We start from the raw sequence: 17,751 nt of genomic DNA on the forward strand, positions 1-17,751 counted from the left end.
TAGGTTGTCTTTGAGTTTTGTTGACTGTATCCTTTGCTGTGCAAAAGCTTCTTGTCTTGATTAAGTCCCAATAGTTCATTTTTGCTTTTGTTTCTTTTGCCTTCATGGATGTATCTTGCAAGAAGTTACTGTGGCCAAGTTCAAAAAGGGTGTTGCCTGTGTCCTCCTCTAGGATTTTGATGGAATCTTGTCTCACATTTAGATCTATCATTCATTTTGAGTTTATCTTTGTGTATGGTGCAAGAGAGTGGTCCAGTTTCATTCTTCTGCATGTGGATGTCCAGTTTTCCCAGAACCATTTATTGAAGAGACTGTCTTTCTTCCAATGGATAGTCTTTCCTCCTTTATCGAATATTAGTTGACCATAAAGTTGAGGGTCCACTTCTGGGTTCTCTATTCTGTTCCATTGATCTATGTGTCTGTTTTTGTGCCAGTACCACACTGTCTTGATGACCACAGCTTTGTAGTACAACCTGAAATCTGGCATTGTGATGCCCCCAGCTATGGTTTTCTTTTTTAAAATTCCCCTGGCTATTCAGGGTCTTTTCTGATTCCACACAAATCTTAAAATAATTTGTTCTAACTCTGAAGAAAGTCCATGGTATTTTGATAAAGATTGCTTTAAACGTGTAAATTGCCCTGGGTAACATTGACATTTTCACAATATTCTTCCAATCCATTAGCATGGAATATTTTTCCATCTCTTTGTGTCTTCCTCAATTTCTTACAGAAGTGTTCTATAGTTTTTAGGGTATAGATCCTTTACCTCTTTGGTTATGTTTATTCCTAGGTATCTTATGCTTTTGGGTGCAATTGTAAATGGGATTGACTCCTTAATTTCTTTTTATTCAGTCTCATTGTTAGTGTATAGAAATGCCACTGACTTCTGGGCATTGATTTTGTATCCTGCCACACTGCCAAAATAGAAAACCTGAACAGGCCAATAACCAGGGAGGAAATTGAAGCAGTCATCAAAAACCTCCCAAGACACAAAAGTCCAGGGCCAGATGGCTTCCCTGGGGAATGCTACCAAACATTTAAAGAAGAAACCATACCTACTCTACTAAAGCTGTTCGGAAAGATAGAGATGGAGTACTTCCAAACTCGTTCTATGAGGCCAGCATCACCTTAATTTCAAAACCAGACAAAGACCCCACCAAAAAGGAGAATTATAGACCAGTATCCCTGATGAACATGGATGCAAAAATTCTCAACAAGATACTAGTCAATAGGATACAACAGTACATTAAGAAGATTATTCACCATGACCAAGTAAGATTTATCCCCGGGATGCAAGGCTGGTTCAACACTTGTAAAACAATCAATGTGATTCATCATATCAGCAAGAGAAAAAACAAGAACCATAGGATCCTCTCAATAGATGCAGAGAAAGCTTTTGACAAAATACAGCATCCATTCCTGATCAAAACTCTTCAGAGTGTAGGGATAGAGGGAACATTCCTCAACATCTTAAAATCCATCTATGAAAAGCCCACAGCAAATATTCTCAATGGGGAAGCACTGGGAGCCTTTCCCCTAAGATCAGGAACAAGACAGGGATGTCCACTCTCACCACTGCTATTCAGCATAGTACTAGAAGTCCTAGCCTCAGCAATCAGACAACAAAAAGAAATAAAAGGCATTCGAATTGGGAAAGAAGTCAAACTCTCCCTCTTCGCCGAAGACATGATACTGTACATAGAAAACCCAAAAGCCTCCACCCCAAGATTGCTAGAACTCATACAGCAATCTGGCTCCTGCTTTTGCTGTGAGTGATTAAGCCCTTTGTCTCTGACCTAGAGGTGTCGTGCCTTTTGCCAGTATCCAAGGAGCAGTAACAGAGAGACTTGCGGGATGTGGGTAAAGCATAATCCAGATCCTGGGTGGTTCCTGACAACTGCTGGGTAACTTAAACTGTTGTTTTTCCTTCCTGAAAATTCATTTGCTTTATTCAATACATTTAACCAACAATATATAAAGTTCAAACATTCTTTGGATTTTTAAATTCATCATCTTTATCACATGATCAGGGAGGAATTTTGTGTTTGTGTGTGTGTGTGTGTGTGTGTGTGTGTGTGTGTATGTATGTGTGTGTGTGTTTTCCTAAGTGCTCTTTTTGGTCACCTGGAAAAAGAATTTGTTTTCACAAGGTAAGACAAAACAAAAGAATACATCATGGGCAGCCCCAGTGGCTCAGTGGTTTAGTGCCACCTTCAGTCCAGGGTGTGATCCCGGAAATCCAGGATTGAGTCCCATGTCGGGCTCCCTGCATGGAGCCTGCTTCTCCCTCTGCCTGTGTCTCTGCCTCTCTCTTTCTCTGTGTCTCTATGGATAAATAAAAATAAAATCTTTAAAAAAAAAAGAATACATCAAAACTCTATCTACATGGGGTTATGCTCAATTATATTTTTGGTGTGAGAGTGAATTTAACATTAAATGGAGAAGTCATCACAGTCGAAATTTGGAAATAGTGCCTTCGCCAGGAAAATCTTATATTATTTCACTAAACACTCACATTAAATGACATAACACTACTATAAGAACCCATTAGTTTTTCTCCTTCTTAAGAAAGGGGCTGAACACGTATCATGCTCCAGGGCTCCAGGATGGATGAGCTGTTTCAATTCAGTTCTCTGGAATAAATATAAAAAGATCTCTAATTTCATGTGAGTGGCTTTGGTTTTATCTATCTTTGACCAAAGAACTAAAAACTTACTTTAAAAGGCTTTTAAGGGCTTTCATTAAGGAAAGATAACCTGAGAGAGCATAATTGAAGGGAGAGACAGCTAAGGAATAACCTTTGGGCTCTTGGTGGCTTTGCTAGTACCTTGTTCTAGTAACTCAGCCTGTATTCATTCTTTGTTAATGTCTATGTGGGATGTACTTAAGCTGCAAATAGGAGACCTGAAGTTCCATGTCTAAAATCTACTGCTAGCTGGTAACAGTCGGGCTGAGAACCAAGTTCTCCTGATGCCACAAAATGAAAATTTAAAAACACAGAGGGATGAAGTACATGATTAGATTCGACCTCTCACTAAAACTGCTAAATGTGTCCATCATCATTCTATTCCAGACCTTAGTCTCCTTTTCCCTGTCTTCAGTATGACAAGTTTTCTCAGTTTCATACTACCTTCTTTCAACAACCATCTCACGGTTAGGGAAAAAGACTTTAGCCTAAGACCGGCTCTGCCCGTTGGGCTGTTGGATTTTTGAAAAGCTACTTTACTTCTTTGATTCAGTAAAATAGGGATCACAGCTACTTCATGACCCTGTGGTGAGAATTGAATGAGTAATACACTTTAAACTTTTAGCAGCTGCTTTACAGACTAAGCAATTGATAAACTCTAGCTCTGAATCCATGTCCCTTTTTTTAAAGATTTTATTTATTTATTTATTTATTCATGAAAGACACACAGAGAGAGGCAGAGACATAGTCAGAGGGAGAAGCAGGCTCCCTGTGAGGACCCCAGGATCACGCTCTGAGCCACCCAGGGGCCCCTGAATCCATGTCTTGATGTACTGAAGCAACTTCTTTATTCTCACCGCACTCCTCACTCACTCTGTTAGTAATAAAATTACCTCCAGTTACCAATCTCATTGAACTATTATGAGTTTTATATAATGGCCAGATAGAAATCATATATCTCAGTATTTTCTGTTCTCTTTCACCAAAACATATTGAGAATTGCCCCAAAGAAGGAACCTACCTTTCCCACCATCTGTTTCATTTTTAACCACTCTGCTATAGAATAGTGATTACATTATCAATATGAAGTAGGACGCTTATTTTAATATTTCTTACTGTGACAACTTCCTCATAGGATGGCAGACTAGTTGCACTTTTCTTTTTTGTAATTTCCTAAGGATTTTTTTTTTCCATCCAGGCTAAGAAAGACCCAGGTCTGAGTTTTCAATTTACTGGTTTAGTAGCCCACTGACTTTGGTAACAGCCAATCAGCTGCTACCAAGCACGGAAAATCTAAAAGTAGGCAGTTGGAATTTCCAATTAACTGCCTCCTTCAGAGTACCAAAGGCCATCTTCTTTAAAGATCTAAGAGCTGAAGTTGCTCCAAACCTACCTTCTTTCATCCATCCATCCAGAAAGGCTCAGAAACCTACCTATGACTAGTCTCAAAATCCATAAATTATTACAGGACTACTGGGTCCCTGAGGAAACCCATATATGCTAAAAAGAAATGTCAACTACATCCAATGAGGTTTCAGAGAAGAAAATATGTCAAAGAGAACTTCATAACTGTGTCTTCAAGGAAGTCTGGGACTTTAAAAAATGGAGAACACCTTGTTGACAGAGTGAGCAGGATGAGTAAATACACAAAGCACAAAGATGAGAACAAGTTGTGCACACTTGGGAATCATAAGAGCAAGTGATGTGCCAATCGGTTCTCCGGATTCATTCTTCTGTGAATGTCCTACTTAGGCTGCCTTTAGCTCCCGAGCCCAGGCTGAACCTCTCTGACTTCTAAGTACCTGACGAGTCATGAATGGTCCCAGGAGCTAGCAATTTCTTTAATTATGATGATAAAACCTGTTTTACACCTGAGCTCTCCTACAGGCACCCTTTGCGGCCTTAGAGAATCTGCTTGTCTATAGGTTTCACGTCTCCTGGAAGAGCCTGCAGAAGAAACACTTTCCTTAGGGCACATGGGTGGCTTGGTTGGTTGAGCACCTGACTCTTAGTTTTGGCTGGGGTTGTGACCTCGGGGTCCTGGAACTGAGCCCCGCTTCAGGCTCCAGGCTCAGCCCAGAGTCTGCTGGGGATTCTTTCTCTCCCTCTACAGAGGGAGGGATTCTCTCTCTCTCTTTCTCTGTTTCTCTCTCTCTCTCTCTCTCCTTTTCCCTCTGCCCCTCTCCAAAATAAGTGAATGGGGCATCTGGGGGGCTCAGTGGTTGAACATCTGCCTTTGTTGGCTCAGGTCCTGAACCCGGGATCAAGTCCCACATTGGGCTCTCTGCAGGGAGCCTGCTTCTCCCTCTACCTGTGTCTCTGCCTCTCTGTGTGTCTCTTGTGAATAAAAAAGTAAAATATTTTTTAAAAATAAAAGTGAATAAATCTTTAAAAAAAAAAAAAAGAAATACTTTCTCTTACCTTTCCCTGTGACCTTGACCTTGACTGAAAGTTATTCTTCAATCTGAAATAATGTGCAGAACTGTAACCAAAACTCAGTTATCAGGGGATCCCTGGGTGGCTCAGTGGTTTGGCGCTTCAGCCCAGGTTGTTATCCTGGAGTCCCAAGATCGAGTCCCACATCAAGCTCCCTGCATGGAGCCTGCTTCTCCCTCAGCTTGTGTCTCTGCCTCTGTGTGTGTGTGTGTGTCTCTCATGAATAAATGAATAAAATCTTTTTTAAAAACCCTCAGTTATCAGAAGGGGGCTGGGGCTCCTTCTTTTTGTTTCTGACTACAAAGGGTGAGGGAGTTTTCCTCTGGAAGCCAGCTCTAAGTGGTGGTGATTGCAGCCACACTAGGAGAAGCTGCTTCCCTGCATCTGCATCAAAATAGGAAAGTGAGAGGAGGGTGGTGGTTGTTCACCTAACGGTGCTCAAGATGATGAAGCAGGTGACATCGCCCTCCTTTTCCCCAGTAACACCTTTGCTTCCCTGCCCTATTTGTCCTCATGTGATGTTTCCTCCCGTTTGAGGGATGCTTTCCTTCCCCAGAAGGTAAGAATCTGCTTCAGTCAGACTTATTGATGAATTAACTTTGATGCGAGTGAGTACCAGCCAAGAGAACTCTCATGGCAGATTATTGACTTTAACAGCACAGTGAAAGATGCTCTTTTTCCCAAAACACAAGACAGCCACTGAGTTATCTGGTTAGGAGGTTTGGGAGCCAGGGGAGGGGCTTATTGGAAGAAGGATGACTTTGACTTTTTTTTTCTTCGTAGTTTTTTTCTGACCATGAAAGTGCTCAAGATGCAAAACTGGAAAAATACAGATACAAGGAAATTAATTGCCATTAAACCCTCAGTCAGAGAGAACCACGGCTGACATTTTGACGTATGTATTCGGTCTGTTCCCTACATGTTTATATATTTCATCGTAGGATCCCTTCTGTATACAGCTTTGGTCACTGTTATTATTTTTTCATGTAATACAAGTGTTCTCCTAGAAGTTTTCACAATTACATATCTAAAATAATCACACACCTTTTTTTTTAAAGATTCATTTATTTACCTGAGAGAGAAAGAGAGCACAAGCAGGGAAAGGGGCAGAGGCAGAGGGAAAAGCAGACTCCCCCCTGAGCAGGGAGCCCAGTGAGGGACTGGATCCCAGGACCCTGGATCATGACCAGAGCTGAAAGCAGATGCCTGACTGACTGAGACCCCAGGCGCCCCCTACACACAATGTATTTAAGCATTAAAACACTCAGCAGTGCTCGGTGTTTTCCTGTTACGAATAACATGGTAATAAATGATCTTAAACAAAAATCTGTCCCTACATTTAAAATATTTTCTTAGGATATGAATATACTGAAGACTCCTGAGACAGGTTAGCAAATTGCTTTCCAGAAAATGCAGCACTGAAAATGAGATATGATCTATAATACTTTGATAGGCAAAAAAATAGTATATCGGGCAGCCTGGGTGGCTCAGCAGTTTAGCGCCGCCTTCAGCCCAGGACCTGATCCTGGAGTCCTGGGATCGAGTCCCACGTCAGGCTCCCTACATGGAGCCTGCTTCTCCCTCTGCCTGGGTCTCTGCCTCTCTCTCTCTCTCTCTCTCTCTCTCTCTCGCTGTGTCTCTCATGAATAAATAAATAAAATCTTTTTTTTTTAAGTATCTCATTGTTTTACACTTTTTAGTATTTTGGTACGACTGAGCATTTACAATATGCTATTTAGCTTTTTTTTTTTCTTCTATAAATTATCCAGAGGTATTCCTGACCATGTCCTACTGGAATCATAGTGTCTTGCTTGTGAAATGGTAAAAATAATCTCTTGCAATATTTACTGCAAATATCAAACCCAATTTGTCACTTCATTGGTTTATGATGAGGTTGGATGTACAGTCATTCAAATGTGATGCAATCAAATTTATCAGGATTTTTCCCTGCTGGTGATTTCCATCAGAAACCAGGTAGATTTCAAAGCCTACCCCATCCAGAGACATACATTGCTCATCCTTTCATATAAGAAAATCTAAAGACTCAGAAAATTCAAAGAATAAAATAACAAGGACATTTTGATCACCCCAGATTAACACTTCTCCCAGTTAAAAAAAAATGTTTTATTATGGGTACACCCACCCAGTCATCTTTTCTTCTCCAGGAATATCCTGAAGATATCTTAAACATCCATATACAGTTCAGGATATATTCCTTAGAGAAAATGAGTTTTTAATTAAGGAAAACCACAATACCATTTCATGCTTAAAGATAAGAACAAGATATCTATCCAGTGATGGTTCCTTTTTTTTTTTAAAGATTATTTTATTCATAGACACAGAGAGAGGCAGAGACATAGGCAGAGGGAGAAACAGGCTCCATGCAGGTAGCCTGATGTGGAACTCGATCCTGGGACTCCAGGATCACACCTTGGGCCAAAAGCAGGCACTCAACCATTGAGCCACCCAGGCATCCCCCAGTCATGGTTCCTATTGCCCCACTTATCTCATCCTTAGAATTGGTTATATTTGTATAAATTAAAATCCAATAAGGTTTGTACTTAGCAATTGAGTGACAGTGTCTTTGAAGTGTTATTTTTCTTTTTTCAAGTTTTTATTAAATGCCAGTTAGTTAACATCTAGTACAATACTAATTCCAGGTATAGAATAGATCATCTCTCTCCTAGAGTCCTATCTAACAGAAGGGGAATGCTAAGAACATAGTAGAGCCCTGGCTTGAACATCCTTGTGCCATTTTAGGAGAGCAGCATTCTGAAGAAGAGGGTAGATGCTGTGGAAGGTGGAGGAATCTCTCAGGTGTGTGATGGTGGAGAGAAGAAAGAAAGCCATAGAAACTAATGGTCTTACAGAAAGAAAAGAGCACCACAAAATTGGGAAACAGATTGACCCTGTCTCAAAAAGTTTCCTTCTACTTCAAAACTGAACTTCACTAAAACAACAGAAGGGGATGCTTCTGAATTAAGAAACCTAGCTAGACCCTCAATTCACTAACCCCCTACTTGAGGCTTGTCCAGATAAAATGTGTTTGAAAATGAACACAAAGTGGCAGGCAACATCCTACAAAACCATCAGATGACAGAACATGAGAATCCAAACGTTGCAGCAGATGAAAATGCTCTCCCTGCCAAAAGGAACAAACAAACAAAAAGTACAAAGGAGAGAAAATTGTAACAGAACACTCCAACTGGAATTTAAATGTTAAAACAAGAATTTGCTCATTAAACCAAAAATCACCTTGGATAATAAGTTTGAAATAACACAGAATGGAAACAGAAGGAAAAAAAAAATCCAGGAGGGTGTGAAATGAGAGTTGACCAAACTCAGGAAATGGAAGAAAAAGACAAAATAATCACAGAAATAAAGATAAATTTCAAGCTAAGAGAAAATAGCTTTGACCACAAATATAATAAGGGTCCTAGGGAAGAGGAAGGAAAACTATCAAGAGAACAAAACAAACTTTTAAAAATGGTAAAGCCATTGGAGAAACAGTGTAGACAATAGGCAAAGATGAGTCAACGTCTCCTCAAAGCAAATGAAAGACACAGTAAACAGACTGAAATGTTAGCATGAAAAATGAGAACAGGCTCATCTCTGGTCACACTTGATGAAATATTAGAACAAGGATAAAGATGCTTAACAACTTCTGGGAAACGGCTCCTTCTGTTCTCCCTGCCTCAGGCCATCCCACCTGAGGCTCCCCTCCAGCCTCGCCAGCAGCTGCCTCTTGCTGGGGACTCGGGTGTCCTCAGCCACCTGCCATCCTGTTGGGACCATCCATGGCGAGCACTGGAGGGGGACTGTAGTATTCTCCTCCCCACTGGACACAGTATGTGCTAGTGAGGACCAGGAACCCTGTGCCTCCATCGCCCGGATTCTCACTTATGCTGTGGTCATTGTTATCTGTGCTATGGGGTTTCTTCCTTCCTTTCTTCCTTTCTTCCTTTCTTTCTTTCTTTCTTTCTTTCTTTCTTTCTTTCTTTCTTCTTTCTTCTTTCTTTCTTTTCTTTCTTTCTTCTTTCTTTTTTTCTTTCTTTCTTCGTTCTTTCTTTCTTTTTTTTCATAACTGTGTTATTCTAAAAAGTCACTTAACCTCTGTAACTCTGAGTTTCCTTATCTGAAAGATGAGGATACTAGTGCTATTTCTCTGCCCCAGTCTATAAGGGTACGAGTGTACATGCACAGACATGTGCCCTGACCTCACTGCACACAGCTTACTCCCATCCTGCGGGGCCTCGTGTTTCCCAGCCTGACAGCACACCTGTCCCTGGGGCTGTCCTGTTCGTTGGTAGTGGCTGCTTTTCCTTCCACCCGCCAGGCCCACCACACTTGACCTAACTGGCTGCCACCGAGACAGGCAGTCAGTCATTTCCAATCTTTATCTATTCCCAAGAGTATCCCTGTCCGCGTGGCACGCACAACATTGGAGGCGCATGGAAGTGGCCGCAAGGTACATTTCTCAGGGTGACATTGCTCGGTTGAAGGGAAAGTGCTCCAGAACTTTACAAGGCCACTCCTGCCATCAGGGCCCTGGGCCACCGCGCCTGAGCCGCAGGAGGGCCGATGTCTGCACCCTCACCCGCCCAGCGCGGTCACGGTCACGTTGCCGCAGTTGCTCTCTCATATTACATTCTTCCCTTTTTACTAAACTGTCATAGGTTTTGCCTGTTTTTTTTTTTTTTTCCCATGGACTGTTGGGTCTTTTTTTTTTTTTCTTACTGATTTTATAAGCATTTTTATAGGTGAAGGGAATTGATTAGCCCTTTGTGACGTTAAATTACAAAAAAAAAAAAAAAAAAAAAAAGTCCTCTCACAGTCCTTTGTCTTTTTGACTTCTTTTTCTGGTAACATGATTTTTTTTTTCTTGTAGTTAAATAAGTGTATTTTCTTGTTTATCTTCTGGTAATTCATGGTTTCATTTTTTTTAATGTGACTTCTTTGATCCATCTGGAAATCATTTTGGTATAATATCTGCAGTACAGATCCAATATTTTTTTTTTTTCTGGATGGCTACTCGGTTGTCACAACATCATTTACTGAATAATCCCTTTTTTCTCCGCTGTTTTGAAAAGAGACTTTCAGTTAATTGCTGTGTATATTTGGGTCTGTGTCTGGGTTCTCTAGTGGACTCCTTTGTTGACCCACTCATGTGCCAGCAGTTCGTTACTATTATTGCAGAACACGTTCCTATTTTCAGTACAGTTAGTATCCTTTCATTAATCTTCACTTTTCAGAATTTCCCTGGTAACGGTTACTCCTTTGTTCTCATGATTTCTGAAGCCTGTTTGTCCAAACAAAAAACAAACAAAAATGCCCCGCTGTGGTCACTTCGATCAATGGGAGGAGAATTGATATCGCGCAGATGTTAAGTTTTCCTGCCTAAAGGTGGCAATGCCTTTACATTTCTTTTAAGTCCCTTTTTTATTCTCTCTGTGTTGTTTTACAATTTTCTTCATATACTCCTGTTTCCTGCTAAGTCTATTCCTTTCTTTTTATCTTTTTCAAATCTATGCAATGAGATTGTTTTTTCACCGTTACTTTTGTTTGTTGTTTGAATATATAAAGTTCTATTTCTGTGCTTTTGGTCTTGGTGACCTTACTGAATTTTCCCACCACTTGCCCTTTTAGTTGATTCCTGGGGTCTGCAAATACTGACTTAATCTCCTTCTTTTTTTCTCTTATATATTTTTTATTTAAATTCAATTAATCAACGTATAATATATTACTGGTTTCAGAGGTAGAAGTCAGTGATTCACCAGTTTTCTATAACACCCAGAGCCTCATCACATCACATGCCCTCCTACTGTCCACCACCCAGTTACCCATCCCCTTACCTCTCTCCCCTCCAGTGACCCACAGTGTGTTTCTGATGATTTATCTCCTTTCTAAAAAAAAAAAATATTTTATTTATTTATTCATGATAGACTTGGAGAGAGAGAGAGAGGCAGAGACACAGGCAGAGGGAGAAGCAGGCTCCATGCTGGGAGCCTGACGTGGGACTCGATCCCAGGACTCCAGGATCACGCCCTGGGCCAAAGGCAGGCATTAAACCACTGAGCCACCCAGGGATCCATCCCCTGATCTCCTTTTGAAATGTTTGTTGTTTACCATTTATTTGTACTTCAGTCTAATTGCAATGGCCCATAAGCCCAGAACAAAGATAACTGTGATGGATTCATCTTTATCTCTTTCTTGGTTTTACCAGAAGTGCTTCTAGTGCTTCTTCATCAAGTGTGACATATCCGTTAGCCTCCCACAGCTTGCGGTTGTTTGATTCTACAGTTGTTGATCTGTTACAATCATTCCATTTGAAAGGGCTCAGTTTATCTCAGTTCATTATATCCTCGCCTACTGATTTTCTTATTTTTTTAGTTTTAATTTATATTCTAGTTATTTAACATCCAATGTAATATTAGTTTCAGGTGTACAAATAGTGACTCAACACTTCCATACAACACCTGGTGTTCATCACAGCAGGTGCACTCCTTAATCCCCATCACCTATTTCACCCATCGCCCCATCCACCTTCCCTCTGGTCACCATTAGTTCTCTATAGTTAAGAGTCCATTTCTTGGGGCACCTGGGTGCTCAGTTGGTTGAGCATCCAACTCTTTTGGCTCACATCATGATCCTAGGGTTGTGGGGTTGGGCCCCACACCAGGCTCCTTGCTCAGGGGCAGTCTACTAGAGATTCTCTCTCTCTATCTCTCTCTCTCTCTCTCTCTCTCTGCCCCTCCCCCTGCTCTCTCACTCTCTCTCCAAAATAAATATTTTTTTAAAAAGAGTCTGTTTCTTACTTTGCCTCTTTTTCCTTTGCTTGTTTGTTTTATTAAATTCCACATATGAGTGAAATCATATGGTATTTGCCTTTCTCTGGTTAACTTATTTCATAGCATGATATTCTAGCTCCATCTATGTCATTGCAAATGGCAAGATTTCCTTTTTTATGGCTGAGTAATATTTCGAGATATATATATTATATATATCTCACATTGTATTTATTCATTCATCAGTTGATGGACACTTAGGCTGTTTCCATAATGTTTGCCCACTGGTTTTAAATCTAGAGTCTTAGAGGAGGATAGGGTTTGATGGAGAGTCAGCAGCTATGGGGGATGGTGGTGGTAGTATAGACTTCTGAGAGAGATGAGTGAGATCAGGACCTGAGCCAAAACCAAGAGTCAGATGTTAAACCAACTAAGCCACCCAGATGCCCCAGACTGAATGAATTTTACAGATAGGGAGGACTCCTTGGCTCCTGGAGTTGATATTCAGCTACAACAAGATGACTATTAGGAAATTTACTGGAAAATATATTCCTAGTAATTTCTAGACTTTCCCAATCAGTTAATCTTCAGTTCTTAAAAAGAAGAACTTAAAAGTAGGGGAAAAAAGATCATCTACAAAGAAATAATTAGAAAGACAATTCTTTTCTTTGTGATAATAAAGGCCAGGAAGCAAGGGAAAGATAGCTTCAAAGTGTTAAGAAAAATAACTACCCAGAAAAACAATCTTTCAAGGATGAGAGTGAAATAGTCATTTACAGATAAAAAGAGAGAGCACTTACAATTGACCGTTGAACAACATGGGTTTGAACTGCTTATATGGGTTTTTTAAAAAAAATACAAGGCAGTATTCTGTTATTTTCTCTTCCTTATAATTTCTAAATCACATTTTCTTTTCTCTAGCTTACTAAGAATACAGTATGTAATATATAAAACATACAAAATGTATGTTATTCAACTGTTTATGCTTTCTGAAAGGCATCCATTCCAACAGGAGGTTATTAGTAGTTAAGTTGTGGGGGAGACAAAAGTTATACACAAACTTCCAACTGTGCAGAGGATCAGGGCACCTAATTCCTGCATTGTTCAAGGACCAACTATACTATCAAGAGCTCCACATTAAGAGAACTTCTAAAATATGCACTTCAAGAAAGGAAAGGACCTTCTGAAAGGTCCTTCTGAAAAGATAATCAGAAGCACCAGAAGAGGGACACCTGGGTGGCTCAGTGGTTAAACATCTGCCTTCAGCTCAGGGTGTGATTCCAGGGTCCTGGGATCGAGTCCTGCATCAGGCTCCCCACAGGGAGCCTGCTTCTCCTTCTGCCTGTGTCTCTGCCTTTCTCTGTGTGTCTCATTTAAATAAAATCTTTAAAAAAAATAAGTACAAGAAGGAATGATATGAAGACAAATCAGTAAAGAAAATAGCATTCTTAGGTGCAATTGAATCTGGCTGATTTCTAAGTAGGATTCAACTGAAAGGATATCGTTGGCCTTTCATAACGCTGGAAAGGCTCACAGGAGCCAAGATCATAGCCAAGTATCAAGTCATAGAAGAATTCATGAGCACATGGCTGCAGCTGCAACCCCAACCACTGTCCACCTACTGTTTATCACACAACCTCCATTGGGACTGGGTACTGGGTACTGCCTCTGAAACTAGATGTTGCTAAGATTCTCCACTGCCTCTGCTTCTTAGCAGTACAGGTTCCAGGTTCAAAACTCCATGTGGATGTACCTGACTGATCAAGCCTAGGTCATATGCATGGGACCAAGCTGAAGACCGAGATACCAATGATGTGGGATTTGGGATTCCATTTCACACCAAGACTCCTGTGTGAGGACATCCCACACCTAGGCATAGGGGGTGTGGGCAATGCAACATATTTGATAATGTCTACTACAGGCAGATACTTTAAAAATAGCATCAGATCATTATGGTAAAAAGTAAAAACTAACAGGGTAAGACCGTAACTAAGGCAGATTGTTTTATTTAAGATTTTTTAAATAACTAAGATTGCAGTGAGTAGGCCCAGACATAATCCAAGCAAAAGATCTTATTGAAAAAAATCACAGCTGAAGCTCCTCTGAAAGTGAAAAACTGTAGGCAGACATCCATAGAATGGAGAAGTTCCAGAGCAAATGCTTCTGTCCTTGCCAAAGTCTTACGCCTCCAAAAAAAGCATGGGTAAATTATCAGTGGAAGAGCACAGGCATATAAGCCAAGTAACAGCTGATTATCCCATCACTAGTCACTGCTAGGCCTAGCTCTCAATGCCCCCTCCCAAAGGTCTTCAAATCAATACAGTGCCTGGGGGCTCCCAAAAAGAGCACAGGCCCCAGGATGTACCTGGGGACTGGAAGTCAATATGGAGCCAGTGACATCCTGGACAGGTTGGAGGTAGGCACCAGAAATGCAAAGCAGCAAGCTGATGGCAGGCAAGAGGGAGTCTGGAAGTATATGGTTATTAAAGGCCGAGGTTGTTTTGAAAAGTGAGCAAGCGCAGAACTACAGGTGGTGAACAGCAGCTATGGCAGTCCACAGAAGGGTGGGCAGATATAGTATAAAGCTTAAGAAATTAACAGAAATTGAGAAAGTTGGAGATGGGGGCAAGCATTGTCACATACCTAGATACCAAAAAGTAACAACAAAAAACAATTCCACGTGGTGAGACATTGACCTTTGTGTAGCGGGAGAAAGAAAGAACTATGTCTCTACTTATCATTAATTTTCAAAACTTTTTTAATAGTTACTTTACTCATTCATTCACAAAGTATATATCAAATATGTGCAGACTGGAATGACATACTGCCATGTCTTTGTATTCATAGAATTTGTAATCTATGGGAGGAGAAAAACCAAAATTAGTAAATGATTGGATAAATTGAGAAGAGATCCTGAATAGTAGTGTGCTTTGATAGAGAATAAGAATGTAAGGGATGTGTCCTCTTTGAGGGAATTCCTTTTGAGATGACATCTAAACTAAAAGACGAGAGGAGGCCTTCGTGTGAAGAGTTGTGTACGTATGGGGTGGGAGTGGAGGGCAGAGGGCACAGCATGTGAACTCCTGATGGTTCTTCCCGTCATACAACCTTACTTATCAATGTGCTGATGAGGATGGTGTCACATATACACAGGAGAAGCACAAAACTGGTCTTCTTGGCATAGGAAAGATTTCCTAGAACTCTCAGATGTATTTTCATTTGCATGAAAATGCTGAAGAACTAACAGAGTCTTCTTCTGTATCATTGGGATGACCTTGTATAACTGAATACTGTGTACAATTCTATTGCCCAAGTATGTGTTCATGATCTGTAATTTTCCTTCTAGTATCAAGGATGAACAGAAAGGACAAGTCATGGTGTTCCTTTCTCTTTTCAACCCCCAGTTTTAATTTTTGTTACATTAACCCAAAGCATTGGAGATAGTCCATCATCTGAATATCTTTTCCTGGTTCCACCTCGCCTCTCTGTCCTCTTCATATTGGAGAACTCGGGGCTCAGTCCCTTGGGACTCCTCTTTGTCTATACTTGTTCCCTCAGCAAACTTATCTGGGTTCTTACTTTTAAATTTCACATGTATGCCAATGACTCCAAAATGTCCATTTTCAGCCTAGACCTCATCTCCAAACTTCTAACTGGTTTATATTCAGATGCCCACTTCGAACTCTATTCAGATAGCTCACATTTCAAATTTGACACAAAAATGACAGTCTTCATCCTGTCCTACAAATCTCTCTTCTCCCAGCCTCTCTGCCCACACACCCTGATCTCAGCATTTACCAGCAGCATAGGTCAAATGCTCAGGAGTCATCCTTGACTCTCCCCCTCTCCCTTCCCTCCTGTTGGCCAACTTGTCCAATGGATTATGCTTCCAAAGTTGATATTAGCTCTCTACACTCATTTCCACTTACAGTGCCATCACCCTACCCAAAGCTATCACCATCTCTCAACTAGATTTCTACATCAGTTTCTGATCTTGCTTCTCCTGTCCTAAACCATTCTTCATATATAAACAATGGTTATGTTTTAAAAACCTAAATGAGCTGCTTCCCATTGTATACTTTAGATAAAATAAAAATTCCTAACCATGGCCAGTGAGGTCGTTTGTTATGATCTGATCCCACCTGTGTTTTGAACTTCTCCACCTGTGTTTCATTCCACTTTCATCCTTCCTTCCCTCAATCACTATGCTCTCTACACCTAAATTAGCTTTCTTTCCGTTCCTCAAACTTGTCAAATTCTTCTCCACCTCAGGGGTTTCCCATATTCTGCCTCTGCCAAGAAGGCTCTTCCCCTAGGTCTTCATAGGATTAACTTTCTCAATGTTTAGAAGAAAAGATATAAGTATCTTGCCTTTTTCCTACAGGAACCACCATACTACTGGACTTTCCTTTTAGTAAAAAGACAATGGGCCCCTGTTTGCAGAGCCTTCACATTAAGGGCATGTACAAACCCCTTGGTGCCAGGCAGCAGGATGTTGGCAGGCAAGCAGGCTGTTTACTGGAGTTGTCTGACAATGTCAGCTTCCCAGTGATGTTGCAATCACCTCTGCTGGGAAGACAAAGCCATCAGTCCTATAACAATTGTGCATGGCCCCTCTTACTGGGAGAAGGGGACCCCCAGATCGCATTATCCAGAAAACCCAGAGTAAGGACTCATGGCCATTTTCAGGCAACCCTGCTCTTGGAAATGCAACTTATTTCTTGTCTTTCTCCTCTACTACAGTGAAAGTAGGGATCCTGCTGGGAATGTCTCATTCCCAGCACCTTGCCAGGTGCTGGGAATCTAGTAAGCACTCAATAAACACTTGTTGAGTAACTGAATAGAAGGACAGGAGGAGGGAAACAAGAAACTATGTCCAAAACTATAGCCAAAACACAGTGATGCAGTAAACACAAATCAGCAACTCCAGTCTTGCAGGAATGGTTCCAAGTTATTGAGCTCTTTCTTGGATCATATTTCTGATCAAAGCAACCGTACAGAGATTAAAGCGAGCCCCCCGGGGAGGACTGCAGTGGAGCCCTGCCTGTTCAGGAGCATGGTGGCCACGGCAGGGTGACTCCAGCACTGCTGCGGACTTGCTGGCGGTGAGACGGTCACACTTGAGTGAATCACTATCTAGCACACGCCGTTGAAAGAAAACGGGCCTTTGTATTGGACCCTTCCAACTGCTCAGTAGAAATTTCCCGAGTTCCTGTCTGTGGAGGAGGTGATGTCAGCGCTGTGCGTTTGTCCACTGGCTCAGTAACCCCTCTGCACGCCGGCACCTGCTGTGCTCTCCCGCCCCACCCCTGCCACCTGTGGGCTGCTTTCGGGCTGCCCCGTAGCCTGAACTTCCCGGGGATGCATACCTCCCCAGGGGCAACCCTTAAACCCATGGCTCTCAGCTGGGGGTAATTGTCTAGAGGCACTTTTTGGTTGCCATCTCCAGGTCGGGGAGGGGCCTGGGGGATCACTGGCAGCTGCCAGGCTGGTGTCAGGGAGGCTGCGGATGGACTCCCGCAACACAGAACAAAGAGCCAGCCCCAAAACGTCAGTGGCATCCAGGTGGAGAAACTCTCTCATAAACAATGACTGATTGGCAGGGAAGCGTGGATACTCCAGGTCTTTTGTGTGGGATATGGAAATTTCTGAGATACGATCTACACTCTCTCCAGAGCTCTCCTGTCAGACTGAGCTAAAATTGCTTCTCCTGGAAGTCAGCCTGCTATTGTACCGGTACTTGGTTTCCTTCTCCCTGTCTACTTCCCCACTGCCCTACCGATTTTTCCTGAGAACACTTCCTAATAAACCACTTTTTCTTAAAAATTTTATTTATTCCTGAGA

Source organism: Vulpes vulpes, chromosome 6 (assembly GCF_048418805.1).
Source record: "Vulpes vulpes isolate BD-2025 chromosome 6, VulVul3, whole genome shotgun sequence".
Lineage (NCBI taxonomy): Eukaryota > Metazoa > Chordata > Mammalia > Carnivora > Canidae > Vulpes > Vulpes vulpes.